The sequence below is a fragment of the Phascolarctos cinereus genome, unplaced genomic scaffold (genome assembly GCF_003287225.1).
Source record: "Phascolarctos cinereus isolate Bilbo 61053 unplaced genomic scaffold, phaCin_HiC Scaffold_2;HRSCAF=192, whole genome shotgun sequence".
Lineage (NCBI taxonomy): Eukaryota > Metazoa > Chordata > Mammalia > Diprotodontia > Phascolarctidae > Phascolarctos > Phascolarctos cinereus.
The window spans coordinates 194,241,833-194,260,413 of NW_027555625.1; the positions used below are offsets into that span (position 1 = coordinate 194,241,833).

The window sequence follows — 18,581 nt, forward strand, 5'->3', positions numbered from 1 at the left end:
GGTAGCTCTTAATGTGATTTGCAATTCTCTTCAAGTTAGAGACTGACTATCTCTGGGTTATACAGACCAGACCAGACAGTTATGCATACAATGAGGTACCATGTTGTTGAATCAGAACAGAGCTTAAAACAGCACAGTCAGATTAACTTTAAACCAGGTCATCAAAAGAAACTAAAGATGTCTCTGCTTTTCTTTGTCAAGCCAGAGGTGGCAGCAGAGAGCAACAAGGTCTTTTGCAAAGCTTCTCTCCATTTTTAGGTGGATGTCTTGGAGTAGCTCCTCTATGCACCCCCCCCAACTGTGTCTTCAAGTCTTTTCAGGTCCCTTTTTCCTCTCCTCCTGTTGTCTTATACAATGTATGTAGAATAGATTAAATGGGAGCCCTTGACTTTGTGACTCAACTTTTACTTAAAAGTCATAATTCCCCAAATTTTCCCTATCAACTCAACACTCTTTAAAAAAATAAAATAAAATAAAGTGCTCATTTTGGCAGCACATATACTAAAATTGGAATGATACAGAGAAGATTAGCATGGCCCCTGCACAAGAATGACACGCAAATTTGTGAAGCATTCCATATTTTTAGGGGCAGCTAGGTGGCACAGTGAATAGAGCACTGGCCCTGAAGTCAGGAGGATCTGAGTTCAAATCCAGCCTCAGACCAAACACTTGACACTTACTAGTTGTGTGACCCTGGGCAAGTCACTTAGCCTCAATTGCCTAAAAAAAACCACATACCTCAATCTACAAATGTTTATATGGCTCTTTTTTTCTTCATTTTACCCTCTTTAATCAGAAAAATGCATATGTAAATTAGAGGAGGTACCAAGGATACTTGAGCTTCAGAGTTCTGAAGTCTACAGAAATGTCCTTATTCTCTTTGGTGTTTTTTTACAATCACATTTCTCTATTTTTCATAAATAAAAGATCTTTCTCTGACTTTTATGACATTGTTATTCCCACTCAAGCAAAGCATCATTCTGACCTTGTTAACAGACATCTGACTTCTCAAATCTATACTATAGATAATTTTCTCCTCTAAACTGTCCATTTCCATGTGAAGCCTGTATATATTAAGACAAAGTTAATTTCTACTCAAATTAGGTATCAAAATATTTTTTCCACAATACCTTCAATACAACACCTTTTGACTATGGTGTCCCAAAAGTCATATTGTTGATTTAAGCTTTAATAACTTAGATCTTTAAGCTTTAAACTGCATTAAGCCTTTTGGAACACTATATAAATCTATTTGTACAATAATTTTTTTTATGTTTATCATTAACTATTCATTAAGGGCCATAAACTGGGAGTATACATTAAGGTATACCACACATTGGTATGACCAGAGAAAAGGCTTTGAAAAGTAAGTGGAGTTTGGATAAAAATTTTCGTTTGTCAGATCAAGTCGACAAGCATTTATTAAACTCTTACTATACTCAGACACTCTATTCAACACTGGAAGAAAAAAAAAAAAGAAACAGTCCCTGTTCTCAAGGAGTTCATGTTCTAATATTATTGACAACATGCTGACAACCATGTACAGTCAAAATATAAACAGGATCAATTGGAGATAATCTTACAGCAAAGGCATTATTATAATATAAGAGATGGAGTGCTAGCCTGAGAGTCAAGAAGACCTGAATTAAAATCTCTGCTTTGACCCTACTAGCAGTCAGCTAACTAAGCTGTTTGAGGGTGACCCAAGGTTAGTAGCCTTACCACTCTGGGTTTTGCTTCTCTCTAAAATGAAAGCGTTGGGCTTAATAACCTCTAAAGGTACTTGCAAACCTAAATCTTTGTTCCCATGACCCCATGATCTAATACAACCTATCTGCACTATTATAATAGCCTTGTTAACAGGCCTTCCTACAACTATTTTCTCCTTGTCAATAAATCCTTTATATCCCTGCTGGAATAATATTTATCTTGCACAGAGCCAGTCATTCTGCTCCTGTGATCAGATATCTTCAATGAATTACCGTAGCTTCTCATGCAAAGTTCAAATTTGTCTGCTCAGTAATATTAACAACAATGATCATAAAACAACTAACATTCCTATAATGTTTTACATTTTTGATTTGCAAATCAAATAATATTTCTTACAGAATTCAAAACCCACCATAATCTTTGGCCAACTTGTCTTTTTAACTTTATATCATATTATTTCCTGACATGCTCTCTTGTTTCCAACAAACTGCTCAAGTCTATGTTCTGTAAAGACGTCTTGAGCTCTTGAACCATTCTCTGTCTTTATTCAGGCTTTTTTTTTCACCCTTAATGCCCTTCAGCTGAACACTCTTCTCCTAATCAATCAATAAGCATTATTTAAAACCCACTGCAAATGCCACTTCTTCCAATAAGACTCCCCTGATCTTTCAGTGGCCATTCTCTTCAATCTTTATATAACATTTCCTTTCAAGTGTCTGTAGTGGCTTTGATATCATGTCACATCTTTTCTTCTTAGTTATCTATGTTGGTTACATCTCACTACTAAATTACTAAGCTCCATGAAGACAAGGATTATGTTTTAGCTACATTTTGTAACTTTCCCTGGTGACTGTTACAATTTTGTGTGTGTGTGTGTGTGTGTGTGTGTGTGTGTGTGTGTGTGTGCGTGGTAGGTACCTAATAAATGTTTATAGAATAAAGGAATAAATGATCTTTGAAAAGAAAGACTATTCCCAGATGGAAGACGATAGTGTGAGGAAAGACAGTACTGCAAAACATTGGTGCCAAATAGATAAGTTCTCTATAGACCACATATTGACATAAAAAAAGTTAACATTTTTTATTATACTGTATTTTAATTTATTTTGTTAAAGATTTCAATTGCATTTTAAGTAAGTTCAGGCCACACTCGAGTTTTGCAGGCCCCATGTAGCCTGGGCTATCAATTTGGTATCTCTGTTGTACATCATATATACAGGGAGTAATAAAGAGATTAGATTACCTGTGGCAGAAAGATTATGCAAAAGACCATGATGAGATAAGTCTGGAAAGGTAGACTGAAACTGGACTATGTAAGATTTTCAATACCAGATAAGGTGTTTTTCCTTTATTCTGTATGTAGCAGGGAATCACTGAGGGTTTTTCATTTGTTTTTTAGCGTAGGAGAGACATTATGAGAACGAGCTCTTAGTGGGAAGTTTGGGGCTAGAGCCTTGAGATGACATAAGGAGTGAATTTTATTCTTCCCATGAAAAATCTGTGCACAATGAACACCCATTTAGAGAGATTAGTGTACATTTATCTGGGTTACATGTATACCAAAGCTAGGCTTGCAAATAGTCCCTTGTGATCTGTCTCATAGGCTCCAACCACATTTTAATTCAGCTGAAAGGGTTTTGCACTTAGAAAGATTGGAAGCAACTAATACATCCCCCTTAGCCCAGTTTCCCTGTGTACCTGAGCCCCCAAAACAATGTGGGCTGACCCTAAGCTAGGCAGAGTAGTCAAATGGTCTTCAAGTGCACTGCAAGGCTTCCTAGTCTGCCACTAAATCCCACCATTAGTCATTCCTTAAGGTGAAGATACTGTCTCCAGATGTCCCCTCTTAAAATTCAAGCACATTACCGAGGATAAGGCAGTAGAATCTACTTAGATAAGGATGATATCCTGATGTCAGAGACTGATAGGATCAAAGATCTAACCTATGCCTGCTATAAAAATGTAAGAAAAGAGAAAAAAAAATACTGGAGGGATCAAGGAAGACAGAAAATTTCAAGGGGACAGAGAGCATGGTAGAGTAGCAAAGGACATGCCCAAAGTCACAAAAGTAGTGAGTTTAAGTATATCATTTAACTTTGAACCTCAATTTCTTTATCTATAACCCAAGGCATTGGTCTTGATAGCTTCTAAAGTTCTTCCCAATTCTAAATCTCTGATTCAGAGTATTTGAAGAGTTATGGTAAAGGATTAGACTAGCCATGTATGGCCCCAGGGGTTTTAAAAGGGAGTGATGAGTAGAAATTGCCAAGAAAAAAGGTTTAGGCTGAATATTATGAGGGAAACTAACAAACAAAACAACTTTCTAACAATGAGTATTGCCCCAAGGTGAAATGGGCTGCCTTGAGAGGTTCATCTTCATCATGAATCTTCAAGCAAAAGCTACTTGGTGACTTTGGTATACTGTACAGTGGATACTTGGGGTATATGGTGGGGACTAGAAGACCCCTCATGTTCCTTGTAACTAAAATGTGATGATTCTGTGACTTGGAGATGAGAAAAGAATATATTCTAAGAATTAAGGTGAAAAGAGAAGGACTGGGCAGGAAATAAAGGTTCTCTAGTGCCCTTTCCCACTCTAAATCCTAATGTCCTAATAAAATCCTAAGGTTAACTATTGCTGAATTATAGCTACAGGGACTTAAGCAAGTAAAACAATAGAACTTCCAAATGGAAATGATTATAAAATATGGAGACAGCTGAGGAGTGATACTGACTGCTTGGTAGAACAAGGATGGATTGGATAACCTACAAAGTTCCCTTCTATTTTTAGGTTGAGGTTGTTTGATTATTACTTCAACTATATCCTATCAGAAGAATGAGTTTTTTACATTCAAAGCTATATGTGTTTTTCAATTCATTCCCCAATTCTTAACATTCTACAGTTCTAGCTTTGTGCTTCCCTATTGCCCATTAGAAGCAAAAACCATGGTATGCTATCTCTGTGTCCTATGACCAGTCATGTGTCTGCCTCATTCAAACCTCACGCTTATAAAAAAAAAATACTACATCCTTAACTTCCTGGCAGCATGGTTATAATTCAAAGGAGTTTAGTTTGAGCTGGCACACAAGGCTCTTTTCCAAGGGCACTGTACAGACTTGCCCAGTGGAAATTATAACCTCCATAAATTATTTAATGACCAAATTTTGTTTTCTCAGTTCGGTTTCATCAGATCTTGCATGGCTCGAGTGGAAGTATTGGATTTCCTTTCAGTGCTGCTGAGCAGCCAGAAACCCTTGTCTGAACAAAATCACATTAATCGTAAATATGTACCCTTTAATAAGGCAACCACTTATTTTGCTTAGTTTTTAGTTCATGCCAAACCTGAAGTTTAGAGTTAAGAGAAGAGTTAGAAGTGGAAATTTGAAGATTGAGGTAGAATGACAAAATAGGTAAAATTAATTTATGAAAATAGGGAAACTCCTTGCACCTATAGAGATTGTAAGCTTTCTACCAGTCAGTAGAAAAGTTTTAAGGAGTTATCAGAAGAAAAGAGGTCAACCTAGCTAGTAAGTGTTGGAGGTAGGACTTAAACCCATGTGTTCAGGACTCCAAGCCCAGTGCCACAACCACTCCCCTAGGCTGTCTCTATGAAGTAAATTGCTTAATAGTATTAATGTAATCTCCTTTAGCAATTTGCAGTATTAAGCTATTTGTCATTATTATAATTACATAATTTCAACATTCTGGTTAGTTCTTTTTGTTTGCAAAGTGTTTTATCTACATTATCCCATTTGATACTCTCAACAAACCAATGAGGAAGGATTTACCAGTACAATGATCACAATCTTACCAATGAGGGGAAAAGAGGCTTAGAGATGGTAAGTGAATGAATGTGTTCATGGCCAGGTACCTAATTAGGATCAGAAGCTACATTTGAACCCAAATCTTCCTGATTCCACAGCCTGCCCTATTTCTACTACACCCAGACAGGGCCTGATGGTAGCCCTCTGCTCTTAAGCCTCTTTAAAGTTACTTAGATTAGATCCTTGAGGTCAGAGATACACAGTCAGTTGCTGGGTTCATACCTGGAGCTTTTTCAATTTGTCAAAATCTTTCAGAAGTTTTGCTTTCCTGATTTATATTGTGAGAGCCTAACATCACCTCCATTCCATGAACCTTTGAAGTCATACTGTTGTCTGACCAAAGAAGATGAGAATAATTCATATTTATACAGCACTACAAAAATTTAGGAAGTACTTTGCCCTACAATAACCTTGACTTAAATGACGTCAGATGAAGAAATTGGGTCTTACAAAAATTAAGCCATTTGCTTATGGTCATGGGTAGAGTGTTGGGCATGGAGTCAGGTAGACTCACATCTGGCTTCAGACACTTACTAGCTATGTGATGCTGGGCAAGTCATTTAACCCTATTCGCCTCAGTTTCCTCATCTGTAAAATGATCTGGAGAAAGAAGTGGAAAAGCACTCTAAGCTTTTCCAAGAAAACCCCAAATGGGTGTCTGAGTCAGACATAACTGAAATGACTGAACTGCAACAGCTATGGTCATGGACAGCTAGTAAATATCATATGATGGATTCAAACCCTGGTCTCTTGCCTCCAGTTCCAATGCTATCTCCACTTCACACAGACTGATATTCCTATTTCAGAGAAAAAGAGCTGGAAATGAATTACCTTAAATCATACAATAAGTGATGAGAATGGGGAGGAAGAAACATTCAAGATTCTGAAGGCATATTATCTTCCAGAGAAAATGCTGATAAACTAATCAAACTTTTCAATTCACCAAGAGAGACTTTATTCAATATGTAAAGTCTAGTACACATACCACAAAGCAATATTTTTGCTTGACAGCGGGAAAACAAACTCTGGTCCATATGTTGAGTGAACTTCATTGACATCAATCACTTTTGATGAGGGTGGTAATTTCTTAGTCAGTTTTGTTTTTCAACTAAATTTATATTTTAAATGTCTAACAGTGAATTGATTAGCACATGTTAACACATTAAGATTAGAGAGCCAAGAAGAGGGTGTGTCAGGGTGAGACAATAGGAGCTGCGTGAAGCCATCCAAAGATATAATTCTAAAATGTTATTTCACTTGAGTTTAAGGCAAAGAGGAGACAGAAACATAAAGGAAGGAGTCTGCCTTGAAACTAGTGCACCCAGGACAGCATGTGCAGTCTCCCTAGCTGAAACCATAGAGATTTCAGAAGATTTATTTATTAACATTTAAAATTGAATCCATCCAAGGTGGAAGCCAGAGACATCTTGACCCAACAGATTGACACTGAAAATACAATTTTAAAATTAAGCCTGAGTTTTTCCTTTCCTTTTTAAAAAGGACAGCTTGGTGATGTCACATACTGCCTCAAGCCCACAATCCTTCAATGAAAGCCTTGTCCTCAAAAATAAATAAACAAATAAATGAATAAATAAATAGGAGACGGCTGGATGGATAAAAAGATAAATAGACAAATAAATACACAAACAAATTAATAGATAAACAAATAAATAAAGGTTGTACCCAAAGTAAAAAGAGGCGGTGTTGGTGTTCTCAATTAGCCTGTGTAGTCAGGATGTAGTGTGCCATACTACAACACGTCATGAAATTAGAATTTAAAAAGTCAGAAAGTTTGGGTTCAAGTGCTGCCATTGCCACTTCTTGGTTTTATTCTGACCTTGGACCAAGTCTACCTTCAAGAGATGCGAATTGGAGCAGGTGCTTTTCAAGGTTCATTCCAACTTTGACATGGGTAAAGGAACACACATTTATTAAGAACTGGGTACTGTGAAAAGTACTTTACAAATATTATTTCATTTGATCCTCATAATTACCCTGTGAGGTAGGTGCTGTTAATATCCCCATTTTACACCTAAGGAAACTGAGGCAGGCAGAAGTTAAGTGACTTGCCCACAGTCACACAGCTAGTATAGTATCTAAGGCCAGATTTGAACTCAGATCTTCCTGACTCCCAGCCCAAGGCTGTCTATCCATTATGCCACCTAGCAGGATACAACCTATGATGCTGGGCTAGTTCACCTAATACTTAACCTACAATGACCTCTAGATCAACAGTATTTCTTTTGGAAAATGCAACTCTATCCACTGATTGTGAGTTGAAAGAAACCATTGAGGTCACTGAGGTAATTCTTGATAAAGACCCTTCTCCCTCCCCAACACTCCACTTTCTGTTTAAGGACCTCCAGTGAGGGCAGATTCACCATTTCCCACAAGAAGACGGAAGTCCAAAATAATTGGCTCCAAGTCACTTAACCTTCCCTTCCTCATCTTTAAAATGAGGGAATTGGGTTCTGAATTCCTTCTCAGTACTAAATCTCTGATTCTATGTATTGAAAGGGTTAAAGTGAAGGTTTGAATAATTGTGTTTGGCTACAAAAGGTAGAAATGGGAGCAATGAATAGAAGTTGCAAACGGATGAGAAAAGCACACTTTTGTACAGGTTTTACCATTAAGAGAATTTTCCTTTTATTGACTAGGTGACGTAGTGGATAGAGCTCAGGACCTGGAGTCAGAAAAACCTGAGTTCAAATGTGTCCTCAGATACTTACTAGCTGTGTGACCCTGGGCAAGTCACTTAACTGCTGTTTGCCTTATTTTCCTCATCTATAAAATAGGTATTATAATAATAGTACCTACCTCCCAGGTTTCTTTTGAGATCTAACAAGATAAAATTTTAAAGCACTTAGCACAGTGCCTACCATGTAATAAGCACTATACTCATGGTGTCATTATTATTAATCTACCTCTCTGAAGTCCAATGTAAGGACACCATGATAGAAAACCATGTAGCACTGCTGTTTTCTTGAACTCTTTAGAAGGCTTTCCCTCTTTCAACTGGTTTAATACACAGTTCCCACAGGGCAAGGTCAACACTAATAATTTCTAAATTAAGGACTGCCTAATGTTAGAGCACAACTTTTATCTGGCTATTTGGCGACATATTCTTGATTATATGAGTGAAATGTCCTATTATCAGGGTCCTTTTAGTACATAACTAAAAATCATTGGTGGAGAGGGGTATAAAAACAAATAATATTGAGCCAGAATGGACCAAAAAATTCATTCATCAAACTGTATCAATTTACGAAGGTAAAAAATGAGGCTCAAAGAAGGGAAGTGACTTGCCCAAGGTCACTTAGGTAATAATAGTAGAACCAGGATTAAAACATATATTCTGATTCCATATACAATACTCTCTTACCTATACTATGCTGCTTCTTGTGAGTTCTTATTGATAATATTTCAATGTAATGGAATATACACTACTTTGTGTATGATTTTTTACTTAGTTTTAAAATAACACTCAATTTTATCCTCGGACCCTCAAATTGGACCCTGATTTTGCTAGGTTGTTTGTCTCCTTCTTACTGAGACACCTGGAATGATGTTAATTCTGAATGTGAATTTAAAAAAGCTATAAGAAGAGATGGCACAAAGAACTTGAAAAAAAATTCTGGATTGAAATAAGACCTCAGTCAGATTAGATGACCTCTGAGGTCCCTTCTAGCTCTGAAACTATAGCACCATCAACTCTAAAATGGATCACATCCTCATTTTTTTTCTTTTGAATAATTTCTTTGTAATGTTTTGATTTGTGTTGAGGAAGGTATTATTTCAATCCAGTAAAATTAAATTTACATTTATGAATATAAGCACCCAGTAGGTGTCAGGTCAAATAGACATTATACAGCATTCCCCCAAGCTCATTTGGTTTTGACTTTGAATCTGAGTGGAAATCTGTAAAGGAAAGGAACAACATAAAGGTGAGATATAAAGAGGAAGGCCTGGCAGCCACACTGGAGAGGCTGGAAGACCTTTGGGCCTAGTCTGAGCAAGGATCACACTGACAGACCTGAGGGACAGTTTGATGACTTGTATTTACGAGGGAACATGTTATATGCAAGGTAATGCTAGGGAGAGAAAGAAACATATAACACAGACAGATCATTCTTTTCCAAGGGCCTACATTCACTTAGGGAAGGACAAGAGCACAGATTGCTTGAACCCAAGGGAGACTGTGATAAATGCAAAATATAATTCTAGGCTAAGTACCATGAAAAATATGAGTAGAGACACATCATTTTCAGAATAGGTCAGGGGCTAATAGATTCATGGATTCAAGGAAGAGTTGGCAGCTAAGCTGGGCCTTAAAGGAAGCAAATGATTTCAATAGAAATCTTTGAGTACATCCATTACTGGAATGGAGATGATGTGAAGAAAACCACTGAAACAGGAGAGGCCCGAGTAAAAGTGGAGGACAAGGAATATATCGGTCCAGTTTAACCGGACTGTTAAGTAAATGAAAGGAAAATATAAAATGTTTGGAGAGAGAGAATTTAGATTTTAGCAGACCTGGAATACCATGATAAAAATTATTTACTTCATTCATTGGTTACTCCAAAATCACCACAGGTTTGTGAGTAGGAGTGATGTTTTTAAAGCTGGGATAGATTAGAGTAAAGACACTGGTTTACTTGCAGTATCTCATACAATGCTCAATCTCTCATCCTCCTTCCTTTTCACTGACTAGTCCCCTTAGTTGAAATGCTGCCCTTTGATTCTTAGAATGTCTGACTTTCTTCAAGAGTAAATTCAAGCTATCATCTTCTTCACAAGGATGTTTTTTTTCCTCCTGTCTTTCAATAAATGGCACAATTGATAGTGCAGTGGGCCTAGAGTTAGGAAGACCTGAGTTCAGATCTGCCCTCAGATACTTATTAGCTGTGTGGCTTTGGGCAAGTTAATTAGCTTTCATCTGCCTCAACTACAAAACAGGGGTAGCAATAGCACCTAGTTCTATGGTTGTTTTAAGTATAAAATGAGGTAATATTTGCAAAGAACTTAGCATAGTGCCTGACATATAGTAGATGCTTAATAAATGCTTGTTTCCTTCCTACTTTCCTTAGCAGCTAGTACCTTTTCCTCCTCTAAGGTTACCCTTCATCTAATCTCTATGTAACACACACACACCCACACAAGTATATACACACAAACAAACACATACATTTATTTATGTTCATGTTGTCTCCCCCATTAAAATGAAAGTTCGTTGAGGATGTGGCTTGGTTTGAGGGTTTTTTCCTTTGTATCCCCAGCAGTTAGTCCAGTACCTGGCATATAGTAAACCTTAATAAATGCTTGTTGATTGATTGGATGGTGGCATGGAGATCAGCTAGGCTGCTATCATAACAATTAGATGAGACTCCAAACTGAGGTTTTTGCAGTAGATATAGAAAGGGGGGTCAGATAAAAGAGATAATGCCAGGCTAGAAGAGAAGGAAATTGGCAAAAGGATGAATGTGGAAAGAAAGAAAAGGAGGAGAGTCAAAGATAATTCTGAACCTTTGAATCAGATTAATTGGGAGAATGATCATAGACATAAAGAGGTAGGGCAGGTTTTGAAGGTAATATATTGACTTTGAGAGGCAGCAGGTTATAGTGGGTAGACATCTAACTTTGAAGCCAGGAAGAACTGGGTTCAGATCCTGCCGCTGATGTGTACTAGCTGTATTACCATGGGCAAGTCATTTATCCATACAGAACTTTCTGAAATTCTCTAAGATGAAGTGCAGGTGCTGACTTGCATTTAGAGTTTCATTATTAAAAAATTCCTAACATCAATGAAGTTAAAGATACAGTCTCTATTTCCCATACTGAGTTCATTTCTGGATGAGCTGATTTCAGATCCTGGTAAGACATTCAAGTGTGCATATGATGGGTATTTGGGGGAGGGGTGGGGAAAGGCAGGCAAGAGATTTGAGAAGCAGTTGAAAAATAAGCCTAAAGACTTAAGGAAAATTGGGGGATAGATATAAAAATTGGAAAATCATTTGATGATTGCCAAAGGTCATAGTGTATAATATCACATAAGTAGAATTTGGAGAAGAACCATAGACAGAAACTTGGGGACAGACATGTTAAAGGGGTAGGAGAAGATGACCAACAAATGAGGCCAAGAAGGAAGGAATAGTCAGATAAGTAGGAAGAGAACCATCTCCTTTCAAAACCGGAGTCAAAATTCCACAGAAAATAGCCTTGTTACTTGCTATTCATTATTCAATAGGACCAATTATGGTTTCATCTCAAGTCAATTTAATTCATTGATCCTTCATGAAGCACCTACTATGTACAAGCCATTGGTCTAGATGCTAGATTCAAAGACCAAACTGAAACAGCCCTAATCAGGTACCTTATAGTCTACTAGGAGGATGTAGTACACACCTAAAATAAGTACATAGATGACATAACTTGAAGAAAGAGAAAAACACTTTACTAAGTCAAATAGATTCCTTGAAGATACCGATTCTGAATCAACCAATCAACGAGCATTTATTAAGTTCTTCTGGTCATGAAGAATATTTAGTGAGACTCCATGGAGGCATGAGATTGAATGTTACTTATGAACAACTGCTACTTTAGCTGAAATTTAGCTTCTCTGCACGGGAATTTTTATGAAATAAGGTAGAATGGTAGATTAGAGTCATGGTGGGGAGGACCTTAAATGTTAAGCAGAAGAGTTTGTGCCTAATCCTAGAGGCAATAGGGAGCTACCAGAGGCTTTTGAGAATTTATCTCTGATCTAAACAAGGTATTTACCATATTTGCTTTGGGATTTTCCTGAATATTCTTTCTGTACCTTTAGGAATTTAATTTAGTTCTTTTTGAGATCAATGTTTATGTACCATCAAAATCCTGCTGTTATATTTTGAAAATTGCCACATTAAGGACAAAATATGTGAAGCTTTTAAAGCTATATAAAATTTTTTAAAGGGGGAAATGACTCAGACTAAGCAGGATATTTTAAACTTCCCAATATGTTACCTAAAGGGCATATGTGTGTTTAATAGATGTATGCATGTACATATAATCATACACATACACACACATTGTACATCCTCTACTGGAAATAAACAGTCCTCTATATCAACGTTGGTTATTGTCCTTCATTGACCTTCATTCGTTCTTGGAGAAGTATGCTAGAGTCAAGTTTCAGTATGTCCAACTGTGGCTGATCAGACAAATATGAGTTCGGAATGCTCTACCACAGGTCAGGCACAAATAGTCCATTTGGGGTGCATTCTCTAAATTTGTGCATCTTGTGTTCCCTTTGAGCTGTTTCAATTTGTTTTGTTCACAGAGCACAGCCCTTTTACTGATGTATGCACACCTTGCTGAGCAGTACTGTGCCATTGTCTCCCACGTTACAGAATCAACTCCAAAGTTTTTAAGAGACAATTTGAGAGTGTCCTTGTATCACTTCTTCTGACCACCATTTGAATGCTTGCCACCTGTGAGTTCTCCATAAAATGGTTTTTTTGGCAAGCATATGTTTTGCATTTGAACACTGTGGCCAGCCCATCAGAGTTGTGCTCTTCTGGACAACATCCCAGAGTCATGCCAGGAAACTGAATCACTTCAATTTCAATTGTCTTAGGAAGATTCTGAACACTACCTTGCAGAATAAGATACCAGACACTGAGGTCCTTTCTCAGACTAAACTGCTAAGCATTCAAATTCTGCTTCTGTGTCAATATATCAGTGAAGGGTAAAAGTGGGAAGACCGTTAATCATAATTTTGAATCATCAGAGCTATGTCTCTTTCTGTCATATTATAGTCTTGAATTATGGAATATTCAACAAGAGGTTGTGTATAGTTCAGCTAAATCTTAGGCATAAGGTTGCAGCCTTGGCATATTTAAGTATTGCTAGAGGCAACATCTGGCTACTCTATAATTAAACTATTGTATTAAATAGAATGCTTTTTTTCCCATATCTAAATTCCCAACTGACAACTGTTAAAAAGTTAAGATTTATTGTGCTAAACAAATTTTAGTTCATTATATAAATATATATATGTATATATATATATATATATATATATATATATATATATATATATATATATATATATATATATTTTAATGTGAGGTTACATAAACATTCCTTTACTTAGGTCTTAAAGGAAATTAGGCAGTGTAGGATGGGCCTTCATTAAGACTGTGCCTAGGGAGAGCAAAGTAAGCCGAATAAAATGTACTGCATACAAAATGATAGCTACAAAGTAAAGGGAAATAGCACAAAAGACACCAGAATTTAGATCAATACAATAAACATCCTTGAACATATTTCTTTTGTTACTATTGAGAAGTGGAAGACAACAGGTGAACAATGTGGCATATTCAGTCAGGTATGTTTATTGTTTTGGTTTGTTTTGCTTAGCTATACTTTGTTATGAGAGAATGTGTGGTGGTGGTGGTGGGGTTTGGTACTGGGAATGGTGGTGCTATGAAAAACAGTAATCAAAATTTCATTTTTAAAGGAAAAAAAAAAGACTATTCCTGGGGCGAGGTTGTAAAGTATTATTGGAAGTTTAGATTTAGTTTGATAAGTCTTATTTATCCTGAAACTCTAGGTATGCAGCATAGCATAGTAGAAAGAGTATTGGATTTGGAGTTAACAGAGAACCTAATTCAAATCCTGACACTTGTTTACTGTGTGACCTGGTGGTGGGAGACTTCATCTCTATGAATTTTAGTTTTCAAAATGAAGATACATTCATTACATAACTCATAGGGATGTTACAAACCTCAACGTACTTTAAGAAAGATTTCATATATATTGGCAAAACTTATTGCATTTTTTACCAATTTGTGGTTTTGTAGTCATTGAGCTCATAGTCACATTATAAAAAACATCTATTTGTAGTGAGCATAATGAAGGTCCTCTTTAATTTCATATTCTGGTTTAAACCATTTTTTGAGGAAATGACGTTATAGGACACCAATGGGGCACTTTTAGGGAAAGAGGATAACTCAGCACTGGTTCCTAGGATTTGAGCTAAAAATATGATATTAGATGGGCTGAAATTGCTGAACTCAATAATCCATTCTTTCCAAGTCAAGCTTTTGACCTAGAGCAGTGTTTCCCAAATTCACGTTGCCATGGAACACTTTGGAGCATGTGATATATTGGCTTATTTTTCCCATGCTTTTCTAAGAGGAACATCCTGGTAGATGAGTGGAAAGAATGCTGCACTTGGAGTCAGGAGATTTGGGTTCAGTATATTAGCTGAAGTGCTTATTAGCTATATAACTACTGGTAAATCATAGGACCAGAGTGGAAGGAGACTAAAAATCTTGCGGCTGGTACCAATTTATATGAGGGAGCAAGAGCAAAAGCAGTTGAAAGAAGAGACTTACTCTTACCCGAAGGCTTTGTTGGCTTCTCCTAGCTTGATATGTATGTATGACCATGGGTGATAGCTGAAAGAGCTTAGTCTTCTCTTTAGAGAAAAGGTTGTCTAGCAACTGGATTCCATCAGAAGGGAAGAGAGAGAAAATTCAGCTGTGGAGGAATCCAGGATAATCCAGATGGGAGTGATATAATAGAAAGAACTGAGTTAGCAAATAGCCCAATTCTGCAGAGAAAGCAACTCACCTGATGACATGGGGGAGAGGTGACACCAGTTATTCTATAGTATCAGAGGTTTAAGTCATTCTGGCCTTAGAAAGCACGCATATGTTCTGGATGTATGATGGCCTATATTTATGCCCCACCATCCATGTTCCCTAGACACATGTTCTTTGTGAGTGTCTCTTTATCCACTGGTTGCATGATAATCTCTGGAAGAGTGAATCCCTGGCTGTATGATAGAATTTTCTTTTTCATTTGTCTTGTTATATTGTTTAATGAAATCTCTTTTCCTTGGATTCTAAGCAAACTTTACATTTAATTTGGCAAATAAAACCAGTCTTCTGACTGCATGGTAAAATAGGTACCTTTTTTAAAAAAAAAATTTAGGAAAAATAACTATCTTGATGGAGTTTTTGAGGTAAGATTCTACTTGGATGCTAATTCACAGCCTACAGTCTGTGGTACTATTCAGTGATATAAAATGGAGGGATGAAGCCAAATGATGTAACAAATCTTAACAGCCAAAAAGGACCTTGGAAACCATCTAGTCTAACACCCTCCCTTGACAGATAAGTCAATGGGATTACAGATAGTTCAAATGTTTTGTTGAAGGTTGATTGGAAGTAAGGAGTAGAGTAGAAAATTTTACTCTGGTTCTTTAACTCCAAATCCAGATATATTTATACTATACCACATCTGACTGTATTTTTTAGTTTAATTTATCCCCTAAGGATCATGGGATTTTGAACCAAATGGGATCATTAGGCATCATTTCCTTAACCTCTGGTTTTACAAATGAGAAAACAGAGGACCAGAATGATGAAGTGACTTGTGTGAACTCATAAAAGTAGTAAAGAACAGATAGATAATTTATATTCAGATCTCCTAGCTTCAAATCCAGTGTTGTTTCCATTATCCTATGCTTCCTAAGGACATCTTTAGGTTTAACCTCTCCAGCATACCAGAAACCCGAGGTGACATTTGGCAGAAAAAGGAACAAAAAAGAAAGTGTAGAGGAAAGTGCAGAGAGGTCTCATTCCCTTTGTGGATGCTGCAATTTAGCATATTGAGGTCTAAATAAAGACAGGTGAAAATGATGCCACCCTGTGAGCAGTTATAGGGAAACTCCCTATTGGACATGAAATTATAAAAATTACTAAATCCTAAGAGATTTTAGAAAGCAAAACACCTCATTACATAATAACCAATAATAAAATATCCACATAACATTACTACGAGCAAGGCACTGTGCTAAACACCTTTTAAATTATCATCTCATTTGTATAAAGTGGTGGTGATGGTGGTTGGGGTTTCATAACTGCAAAAGGCCATTGTGACTAAAGCCCACAGCCTCACTTCTATGTCTTTTGTTCATTCACATTCATTCATTCATTCATTCATTCATTCATTCATCAAGGTACCTTTTTTTGTGTCATACACTGTACTAGGGGATGGTAGTATAAAGATAAAATAAAGTCTCATCTAAAAGCAACTTATGTTCAGTTGAGTGGGGGAGGGACAAATATGTGCACAAAAATACAAAATGTAAATAAAGTATGAATACGAACTCATTTCTAGGTGAGAGGAAGAAACTGAAAGAAACTGGAGTGGGGAGGAAGAGGGGAGGAGATCAGGATAGGGATTAAAAAAAGCTGGGGATTTGAAGAGTCAAAAGCAAGGAAGAAATATATTCCAGGCATTGAGAGAAGAGATATTTTGTGCAAAGGTATGGAGCCAATAGATGGAATGTCTTAAATGGAGAATTATAAGTCAATTTGGTTAGGCGATAGAGGCATGGAAAAGAATACTGTGTAGCAAGTCTAGAAATGTAGGCTGAAGTCACATTGTGAAAGGTCTAAAAAAAACTAGATGAGAGTCCCATGTTTTATTCTAGAAGTAAGAGGGAGCCACTGAAGTTTTTTGAGCAGGGTGTAGGGATTGACATAGTCAAACCTGAGGCATGGGGAATATCAGTTTAGCAGCTGTGTGGAAGATGAATTACAAGGTGAGAAACAAGAGACAGAGAGAAAGATTTAGGGAATGACTGCGATTTTTCAGATGAGAGGTAATGAAGAATTTGAACCATTAGTTTCAAAATATTGTGGAGATTGAATATATGAGACTTCAATTGACTGGATATGAAAATAAACAAAGGAGAGTGAAACATCGAGGATTACTCCCAGGTTGCAAACCTGGGTGAGTGGGAGAAGATAGAAGTGTCCTTAACAGAAATAGAGAGTTTGGGTACAGGAGAGGTTTTGGGATTAACGATTCCTGCTTTTGATAGGGTGAGTTTGAGATGCCTTTTGGTAAATCCAAATTGAGATGTTTCAGAGGTGGTGCAGAACTGAAGCTCATAAGGGGGAACAGAGGTACATATACATTACTAGTACTCACATTTAAAGTTAGTTAAGCTTATTAGAAACTGATAGCATCACTGAGAGAAACAGTGTAGAAAGAGAAAAGTGCCAAAGAGAGAAACCAGTGGTACCATCATGCACATGAAGGACAGTGATGACGAGTAAGAAATAAAGAAGAAACACCCAAGCAATTGGGCACGTTAAATACAGTATATGATATATGTAGCAGGAGGCGTAATCCACAGCATCAAATTCTTCAGAAGGAAAAGGCCATCAGATTGAATAATTAGAAAATCAGTCTAGAGATACAATTTTTAAATTGTTCTACTAGGTAACTGTAAGAGCTCTGAGTTGATCTAATCCCTTTCTCTCTTTTTTTGCTTCCCTTTTATTTTTGTATCACCAAATGAATCTGTGAGACTACTGGTCAGTGTTAAGTGCTTCAACTAGTAAGCATGAACTAATGTTGTTAATAATTATTAAGGTTACAAGGGTTACAAGAACAATAAAAAGACAGCTTGTCACATAATATCCTTAAAACATTTGAGATTCCATCAGTATACTCTTACTGATGAATTGAGAGGGACCCAAAGTTTCTAGATTTGGATAAATAGTCTTTGAGAGCTGCTATGACCTCGTGGCCAGTCTTTTGCAAATTACCTTCTCCAAATATATTTCATCTGATTTTCAAATGTCAGACATAGAATCCATCACTGAATCTACCCTAAACCTTTTCAGCTTAAGTCCTGCTAAGACCTTGGGTTCTCCTAGCACAGCTACTGCTACAGCGTGATGAGATACCATAAAAGGATGGCAATAGAGGCTACGCTAGCACAGAATCATCTCTGGCAGGTCTTATCTAGTATGGGTTCAATAATGAGTTTAGTGCCTGCTGTCTGAAGGCCAGCCTTGTTATGTCAAATCAAGTCAACGCACATTTATTGCCCTAGGTATACAATGAAAGGGAGGGAAATAGTGCCTGACCTCTAGGAATTCACTGTTTATTGTGAAAATAAAATGCAAACAAAAAAAAATACAGGATAAATTAGATCTCTTAGGGAGAAGGCATTAGTAGTGAGGGGAACTGGAAAG

General features: G+C 36.9%; 1 non-coding gene across 1 annotated transcript; it reads left to right on the forward strand.

The window, feature by feature from the left end:
- The first annotated feature begins 477 nt into the window (after nt 1-477).
- LOC144456098 (U6 spliceosomal RNA) lies at nt 478-584 on the forward strand. Its single transcript, XR_013485000.1, has one exon. It is a non-coding gene; the product is annotated as a U6 spliceosomal RNA (small nuclear RNA).
- Nucleotides 585-18,581: the final 17,997 nt, after the last annotated feature.